Raw genomic sequence first — 10,088 nt, forward strand, 5'->3', positions numbered from 1 at the left:
TTATCAGTGATTAAATATCATTTGGTGAAGGCCATTAACTGGATAGGCCTATTTATGCCATAGCTCCAGCATATTGATCCACTGTGGTATCCAATCGCTGTGTGAGTAAAGTTGGTGAATGAAACTAGTTGCCGTTTGACTAACTCGTTCTATTTAAGGTAAGGAACTTGAACAGTGCAACCTCAAGCAAATGGGATTGGTCGATACAGGACGTGCACCAACAGGAATAGTCGGTGAGCACTTTCACATCTGTTTTACGTGGTTTGGAAGGTGAGCAGTGTTATTTGAAACAGTTATTCATCCAGGGTGTTTTTATATACCCATTTCTCTGCATGGTTGAAATATGGATTTACTAGTGCTGTGGACCACAGTCTCCTTGATGCCTTCTTGTTACCGTGAACCCCGGTCTGTCAAGGACAAATGAAGAACAACTAATGAAATCTGCCCGAAAGAAAAACGGTTATTCCATTGGCTGTTATGCAGTCCCGTCACGTTCGAAGCTGGTTCTCCTAATAACTAAACTAAACATGCCATCATGTTGTTGTTATATCTAACTGGTGTTCCCGCTCCCGTTCTTGGGGCCAGAAAAGGGCAGATAGCAGCTTTATTCCAAACAAGCGAGTTCGTGCGAGTGCGAAAGTTACGACAGCCCACTCTATTTAAAGGGCACTTTCTTACATTGATCTAGGTTGTCTGATAGGCGTTAGTGAACACCCATCAACATCGATCGTGCCTATATGAAATGGCTGAACGCTGATCACATTCGGTTGTACTTCTGTAGTGCGCCCGAACACTCATCGACTTTTGCTGAATTGATTGAATGCTTGCTAGCCTGGATGCTTGCCGGCTTTCCTATTGGGACTTTGGTAGATTTTTAGGGTGTCAGTAGGTTCCGGGCGTTCTGGGATCACTTTCAGGAGTTTAAACTTCCTGAAAGCTGTCAATTTCAGAGTGATTTCACAGACAACTGAAGGGGGCATTATGGGTGTGAGCCACTAACAGAGATGGGGAATGCCGGACACGTTGTCATTAGCTTCAGCAAAGCGAGCAATGCCAACTTGGTTTTGATGGGAGACTCGCGCGGAATCCACTTAAATCTTTCGTTTATGATGTTCTTACTCAAAAGGATGTGCTGCATCTGACCACATCATGTTGACAAGTTCTCAGCAAACTTCTCAGTGGTATGTTATGTCTATACAGTGGGCAGCAAGTTTTCATCGGAAATCCGTTAGGGGATACTATGGTGTTAATTTTATATCCAAAATCAGGCACTTTTCCCAAATGCAACCAATTAGTCTCGGTTCTCAATAACGGACCAATTTTTTTCAATTTAGGGTCTTCCATTTACCAGAGGTGAAAAACCCTTTGAGCAATCCGGAAAGGGGTACATTGCTTAAATGCGATGAGCTTTGACGGTTAGAAGACAAGTAGAAATCTAGTGATGTACATACTTGACGCCATTGGATGAAACTGACAGATAAAATTTTGTACCAGTGACTGTTTGTTGCCACACCTTACCCCTAGATTACACCTGAAATAATTAAGTAAACATCTCTGCTATCCACAGCTTCCAAAAATGTCGAAATCGGCACACTTTGACCCCATTTTATCCAGCTTCAAACCTCACCAGCGAGTTTCAGAGGCATACATTACTACGAGATCAAAAACTTGATCTCCTTGGGTTACTTTTGATCAGGTTTTATTTCTGAGATGTTTTGTTTGACTACTTTTTGGTGAATCATATTCCTCGCTTAACGAGAATCGCCGAGAATGACCATACAAGGAGCCCAAACGAAGAGCGAACCGGGAGTGGATAAGTCAGTGCAGATTGACTTCAGACTACAGAGAGATTTCCATGCTCTAAATAAAAGTACTTTGTGGAAAAAGGACATTTCTCCTCTACAGAACACTAAAAGTTTATTCGGTCCGTCCAAATGCGGCCTCTGTCCGCAGAACGGAGTGTTCTCAGAACGTCTATCATGTTTGAGCCAGGGAACGGTACTCCAATAAGAGAATTCATCTACTCCGGAGTTTTGTAATGATACGTCGAAATATTGGATGTCGTTCAGCTTGTTCAATCAAACCCAGCTTGGGGTGATTCATAAGCTTAAAGAATAATTTTATGGATCTTTCACGTGATCCAGCAAAAACGTCCAATTCTGAGGACTTCTAGTCGTTTGAATTGCTGTCCTTGAACCACAAACAGTTCAACTATGTGTGGATTCATAGCCATTCTATGGTTATATAGCAACAAATTAGTGAGAGACCGTGATTGCTTCCTGGTTATTTGCTTCTCTAGCCACATTTCGTGCATCAGTCTTTTTGAAGTCACTGTCAACTATCCAAGTGGTGACCACTAAAGTGACAGATGGACAAGGTACCAACTATCGATCGTTATCAAGGTTGTTCCAAACGTCCGACTTGGGACCATGGACTCAACGTGCCACACTGCATGGCACGTTGACTCACCAACCTGGTATACATTGACAACGGGACCAGCGATTGTGTGCTGGTGATGGGAAAAAATCCCTTTGATGGGAAATCTTTTATTAGCAAACACCAACTAAGCAGTTACAAACTATTGAACAGGAAATTGAACGTCTCAGATACACATAGTTTCTAAAAAAACAAGATTCTCATGTATCTTCTTGAATGTTCATGCACATTCATTGACCAGTGCACAATTGCAAGCAGTTTCACAAGTTCCGTAACAAACTCTGCCATCCATTAGACATGGGGCGGGGCTCCGACACGCTCCCAGACTACTGAGACCTCATCAGTAGTATACGCCGCTACACAAGTATCCCATTATGCGTGCATTGTGGAGAATCACCCATCTGTTTCGTAGTGTTATGTTCGTGCGGAAAATCAAAGGAGATTGACTGAAACCTCCCCCGCTTAAATCAAAATTTGAACTTTCAAGCAAAACATTCATTTATGTAAATGGATTACGAGTAGTATACGATGCCTAAATCCCAGTCCTCGTTCAGAGGACATGTGTACTGCAGTTCTTCCGGAGAAGGATGGAATCGGAACGGAGAATAGACTATTTGCACTGGCGAGGAGCCGACGATGGTGAGCCTACTGTCTAGGCCACCCAAGTGAGAATATTATGTTCATTTGACACTTTTCTGCTCAATGCTTTGGGTCAGATAACTTTGAAATGAACACCCGACGGGTGGACGAGCCCTAGTAAACCATCGATTGGTCACCTGGCATCCATTTCCATCCATGTGATCACCTGTTTCTGCTCAATGCTTTGGGTCAGATAACTATGAAATGAACACCCGACGGGTAGACGAGCCCCAATTAACGATTGATTGGTCACCTGGCATCCATTTCCGTCCATGTGATCACCTTCGAACGGTAGGTAACGCCACATTCCGTTTACGCCGACCCATGTGAACATCCCCCTGAATGCGATGTACCTGGTGTAAACCAGAAGGAATAAGACCTGTGAGTGAGCAGGCAGCGGCATACTCAACTGACGACCCATGGTCATCACCTCAAGTGAGTACAGCCGAACAGTTGAGTATGCATGAAAGGAGTCATCTGTTGGCTCGCACCCTCAGGAGACGCATCCCCAGACACACAGATGGACAGTCAATTCTAGCCGTTTGGTCTGTACAACGGAGAGTCACCCCTGGAAGTGTTGTAATTTTACCACACCTTATTGCTTGCATTGTTAGCTCGGCCCTTCTGCACACAGGTTCACCACAATATGACGGCAGATAAGACGATTAACTGCATTCTACCCATGCACGAACGCTTAGGCTGTTTACATCAAACACACCAAACTCTATAAATCAATATATAGTATATATATAAACGACTACCTCCAGAAAAGTTGACTGGTGATGTGGTGTGTTTGGCTGCCTTCTGAGGGTCCGGCGTTCGATTCCTGATGAGGTGCTAAAACCCCGGTACTAGCAATCAGGGGGGAAGTAAAATATCGAGAGGGGGCAGAAAAGCCTGGGAAAGCAACACGGCATCTGAATAAAAGGGTGCATTCATGCTACTTGTGAGTAGTCAAAATAAATTTGAAAAATTCTCGCTGCTTAGCATTGATCCACGATAAGGATCTGCAGCAAGTCCACCCAGTATTCAATGGATTTACCAAATTGATGGATAAATCATTTGTCGATTGAAGCTGGCGGCACCCCCGAAAGAAGGATGTTTCATGTTACTGGCGAGTGGTCAAAAATATGAAAAGTGGCCGCTACTCGGCGTCGATCCTCGAGGGAATCAGCAGCACGTCCAACTTAGTTTCCTATCACTTAGGGGAACTATACTTGCATCTCACTGAGCTCTATTCTCCACAACTCAATGGGATTTCGTTCTCGCATGTCATGGCTCTGGAATTCAGCGACCAATGACCACTAAGTCAGGTTCCAAATTTCAGGATACCTTTCTCAACCGCACTAAATGGGAGGCGTGAGGATGACTGGCTGACCAACTCATGTGATTTAGGAGTATGTCTTTTGTTTTCCGGTGCCATGGTGACACCTCTGGTTTGATGTCGTATATGCATGGAAGCCACCAAAGGCTATCGCTCACTCAGTTGGTGGAATTCAGTATGTCTTTTGTTTTCCGGTGCCATGGTCACACCTCTGGGTTGATGTCGGCTATGTATGGAAGCTACCAAAGGCTACCGCTCACTCAGTTGGTGGAGTTTGGCCAGTTCCGTTAGTTGCATCCATCCGTACTTGTTCATGCTAGACCGGACATTCCCCTGCTACCCTGCATCTGTTTTACCTTCCCAAACTAAATACGCACACAGTACCGTACTTATCAGTTGCACCGGTGTGATGTCGTAACCGACCGACCGCAAACTGACCTCATGATCTACACTAAATCCCAGAAGTGAAAAAAACCGCACATTTGTACTGGTCTACACATAGGTCGGCGCGAGCATCCATATTCAGCTGGGCTGACGATCGGTTAGGGAAACAAGCCGTGGTGTAAAAATCCACCATCAGTGACTCAAGAAATGGTGGACCAGTTCGAAGCATGGTTGACTATGTTTCACCGTCCGTCTTTGCAGCTGGTTACCAAAATGCAGTCTTGTATCAGGTCGCTTGAAAGCTGAGCCTATTGGGCAATCAGTTTACGGCCACAAATGGTAAGCTGGAAACACTGAGCGAAAAATATCTATCACTTGCCAAACTAGTGATCAGTTTCGAGTGAATGCTTGTCACTTTTGACATTCGGGTCTTCCAGAGAAAACTTTCCAATACTGTCCCAAATTTTAACAAAACAGAAAATTCCAAGATATTTCTCACCGTTTTAAACCCTGTGTTAAGAAGCTTCTCAATGTTAGTTGACTGACTGACAGAGAATACGAAATCAGTACTACTGATGTGCGCACATCACAGCCGCCGACGTTGGAGGAAATAAAGCCGGGTATTGTTGCTCTTTGATTTATAAAAAGAACATTTGGGGGGGGGGTGTAGAAGATATTTTTAAAGTTATGTTTGTATCCCAACCAGAAGCCATTTCGGCAAACTAGTGGGATGTTAGTACACTGAGAGCTTGGATAGAATACTGGGGTTTGGCCATTGTCCCAATAATGAAGATGCCTTTCCAGCAGAGATGTTTTTTACCGGCAGACAGATGCGACGAAAACAGTGATTGTGCACCTAAGCTTTCCATTCTCTAACGCAATGTTCCATAAATCAGTCCCTAGACACGTGGATAAACTTCTTAAGGGCCCACTGTTACCCAACACGAGTTGAGGGAGTTTCGCCACTATTGTACCTAACTGAGTCGCCAATCTGTGATATCAAACTACCGTTCCAACTCCAGGGTGCCAGAATGTCGCCAATCTGTGATATCAAACTACCGTTCCAACTCCAGTGTCTGGTGACAGAAAAGAACTCACCGACAAGTGTAGACAACAACTTTATTCCAAACAAGCGAGTGCGTGCATTTAGTGAACACCCATCAATATCGATCGTGCCTCTTTGAAATGCCTGAACGCTGATCATATTTGATCGTGCTTCTGTGGCGTGCCTAAACACTCATCGGCTTTTGCTGAATCGACTGAACGATTGACTGGCCTGGATGCCTGTAGGCTTTCCTATTGAGTTTTTGGTGGAGTTTTAGGGTGTTAGCAGGTTTCGGGTGTTCTGAGGTTACTTTCAGGAATGTGATCTTCCTGATAACTACGAGCAATAAAACCGTGTCAAGCCTTCGCCAGTAATTTCTTAGTCGAAGCACATCACTGATTACAAATCTCTGTACAGCAGCAAATTAACACTACTGAAAATGTTCTCCACGCCACAACTCACAGTTCCGGCTTATCATTCAGCTAGGGAATGTCGGTCCTGAAAATATGTCTTGCCTGCATGAGAACCGTTGCAGGAGCTGTTAGAGACAATAGCAGAAAAGATGAGTTTTTACACCAACCAAATTTCGATCACGCATGCAAATTTTTCGATATTCAAGGTAGACGGGATATATGTATATATAATATGACATAACATACTATATATATATACATATATATTTAATGACACACCGTGTTCTCTGACTTGCGGCCGTTCAGTTTTCTTTTCCGGAATGCACAGAAAGTAAGTCTGGACCGTCTTACCACAACTAGATATACAGTTACTCACCGAGCTGAACAATTTGGTCACATTCTAGACCGACTAGACTTGTCATATAGAGTGCAACCTTTACTTTAGTATTAGTTGCCCTTTCTTTCCTGTGGAGTGCTACCTGCTTGAAACCGAACAATGCCCGCAAGCCATGTGAACTTCTCTCAATATCCTCTGTATATCGCACGCCTAGATACCCACAGGTCTGTTCTCTGGTATCTTACGAAATAATTGAGATGTACTGTCAAGTCGTATACGCACCATTGGTATCACGAAGCGGGAAAATAGGAGACTGGTTTTTTTACTATACATAATCAACCAGTCACAGTCGCGGTGTTGTTGTAGTAAGACCTCTCAGTTTGAACTTCTGTAATGCTCTGCTGCACAGAGGAAACAAATAAATTAACAAGCAGAATGGATATGCGATAAACGATCCAATAGAACGGTCTCATTGGCTCGTTTTATGTTCTATTTTGACTGCCATCCCCTGCGGTTAGCCATGCTTGGCGAAGGATAACTTGGGTTCCCTCAGTCCGATGTGATCAAAAAACACAGCGGGTGTAGTAACGGAATTTTTCTCAGCTTAGTTCTCGGTCTGAGCCTCCTAAGCTAGCGTTCACTTCAAAACAACCACCAAAGGTGCACAAGGTATATTAACCCCCAAAAGGAAGTCAGGAACACCTGTGAAGCGCTTCATATATATAGCGTGGGCGGCAATAACTTTCTGGAAATTCTGACGCATTCTGGGGGTGCCAGTGACAAGCGACATTCGGCCAGTACTGGGTCATGGTTGGCGGTTGAGTAAAAACTTTCGACCAATCAGATCTCGGCTTGATGCCGGATCGACAAGCGTCCCGAATTATTGGCCAATCTTGCGTGGGATGAACTTCTCGGCCATAGCAGCACCTGACTGCGAGTGGTAAAGCGGGATTCGTGTGTAGTTCCACTTAACAGCGGGGCACAGAAAACTTTCTTCCAGATAAGACCACGGCATATTCCCGCTACAATAATCTCTCATTCACAGCTAAATGTAGGCGTACACAATTCTATTGTGATATCCTGCAAAAAAATTTCGAGTTTCTCGGAGAATTGGAAATCACCGTTGATGAATGAATCCGTTACCGTATGGGATGATATTACCACGGGTAATGCCTTACTAATGCACGAAATTCGAAATGCCGATGAAAAAAGCTGCCGTAGTGGTGAGGCTGCAATGGTGGCAGCTGTGACCAAATTCTTGGCCAATATTGCGTGGGATGAACTTCTCGGCCATAGCAGCACCTGACTGCGAGTGGTAAAGCGGGATTCGTGTGTAGTTCCACTTAACAGCGGGGCACAGAAAACTTTCTTCCAGATAAGACCACGGCATATTCCCGCTACAATAATCTCTCATTCACAGCTAAATGTAGGCGTACACAATTCTATTGTGATATCCTGCAAAAAAATTTCGAGTTTCTCGGAGAATTGGAAATCACCGTTGATGAATGAATCCGTTACCGTATGGGATGATATTACCACGGGTAATGCCTTACTAATGCACGAAATTCGAAATACCGATGAAAAAAGCTGCCGTAGTGGTGAGAGGCTGCAATGGTGGCAGCATGTGACCAAACAATACAACTAGCCAATAGCCGTCCGAATCCGATTCATAGTCTGCCGACCAATCACCGTATTGTTTCACAGTGTATGCAGGCGAAGTTCATCCAACCAGCTATGCGCAAAAACAGGAGGAACACTGCTGACACACTGCTGACAAACTGACAAATTAGGAGCCGGGCCAACCAATCTAGATTCGTCAACGCCGCTCCGTACGACAGCACACCAATGATAACCCAGTTATTTTGCCTAATGAAGTGAAATTCTCCGAACGTTTTTCTCTTGACAAGATTTCGCGGTCAAATCAACTACCTGGTTAGCAAACATTTCCAACTTTATTACTCGTGAATAAAATAAGTCTATCGGTAATCAGAAGGTTCATGGTTCATAGTTGGTTGTTCGATGGGCTGGTTGAAAATGTTTCATTACCAATCGAGGTGCATTTATCAGTGCACCGCTGACACATCGCTACGTCCTTCCACACAACGGAGAATCTGATTGTTTGTACTCTGAGAACTTCTGGCTAAAATGACATACGGTAGGGTCTACAACTGATGGGACCTACTAGAATCTTCCAATGTGGTGGGTACTCGATTCCAGTTTATTTTACTCATCCAACCCTCCCTTTAACGGAGGGCTCATCAGATAGGCGCGGTACCCGAGATTCCGCCAATCGTATGCTGAATTGGACCAAAATAAACAAGAGATTCAGCGTGATTCAATGGAGTCTCTGTCAAAACCAACTTTGTGTGCAATTGAGACTATTTGCTGAAACTTGCCTGTTAAATTTCGCTTAGAGTAGGACATAAGGTTGAAAAGAACTAGGGCACTCTGTCCACCTGATGAGCTCGAGGCAGAAGGGTGGAACCGATCGTGGGCGATCAGAGTATGTTACTAGTAGTATGTTGCGTCAAGACGAGGAATAGAAGTAATCCAAGTACAGCCTTCTTCTGATCATGGGCTGCCTTTACTCACTTGTCTAAATCTTCACCGATCTCAGCGACAACACTCACGACACATTGATGTTAGAATCTAGAAGTACGTATGGTATTGAATTTTAGTCTTTTTAAGCGACCTTTGGTCTTTTTATGTGAGAGGAGACAGATCGGCCGAATGTCACTTTCGTGTGTCGTAAATTCCTGAACAAAGATCATACCGATGCTATCCAACTAATTGTAAAAAACATCACTGTCTTACCAATCGATCAGTTTACCGCACGAACTTCTAAAGCTGAACCGAAAGCCACAGAAGGAGCACCGAATTCTCGTATCTATCTTTGAGCCCACACACGTTGGCAAATGAGAAAGGTGTCGTAGACGTTTCAAAAGAATGCAGTCCTTTCTTAACATGTACACGGCCTGTTAAGCAACGGGATTCCCCGGTGCAACAGTTTGAGTTTCGCAGAAAGGTGAGACCCTCCGATACGACGTCTTTCATGATTCGGCCTGAGGACCGCGCACAGCCAGCATCGTCGGGATTAATGCTTGCGATATTGGAAAGGTCATCTGTCTGAACACACAAGAATAGTTTTTGACGGTGACTGTATTCCAGATAATGGTATAAGTTGTCCCCCACCTGAAGCAGATAGTGTTCAACCAGATCATATTTATCGGATGTCCTCTCCCATCATGTCACAGTAAGAGTGCTTTCGACCCAGTGAACCAAAATTTACCTCACACTTGACAAACAGAACATCGATTTCTCAAAACTGACTGAAGTATATCTGAATACCGTTCAGCATAGAAGTTAATGTCCATTTGGCTATGATCAGTCGGGATATAACTGTCTAATGAGCTGCGAAAATAAACCTTCTCTTCGGATGTAGAACCCTTCCGGTGCCTAGCTGCCATGCAGCCCCAAGAGAGCATGAGGGCTGGAATAGTACCAGGGTGC

The sequence above is a fragment of the Opisthorchis viverrini genome (assembly GCF_000715545.1).
Source record: "Opisthorchis viverrini unplaced genomic scaffold opera_v5_347, whole genome shotgun sequence".
NCBI lineage: Eukaryota > Metazoa > Platyhelminthes > Trematoda > Opisthorchiida > Opisthorchiidae > Opisthorchis > Opisthorchis viverrini.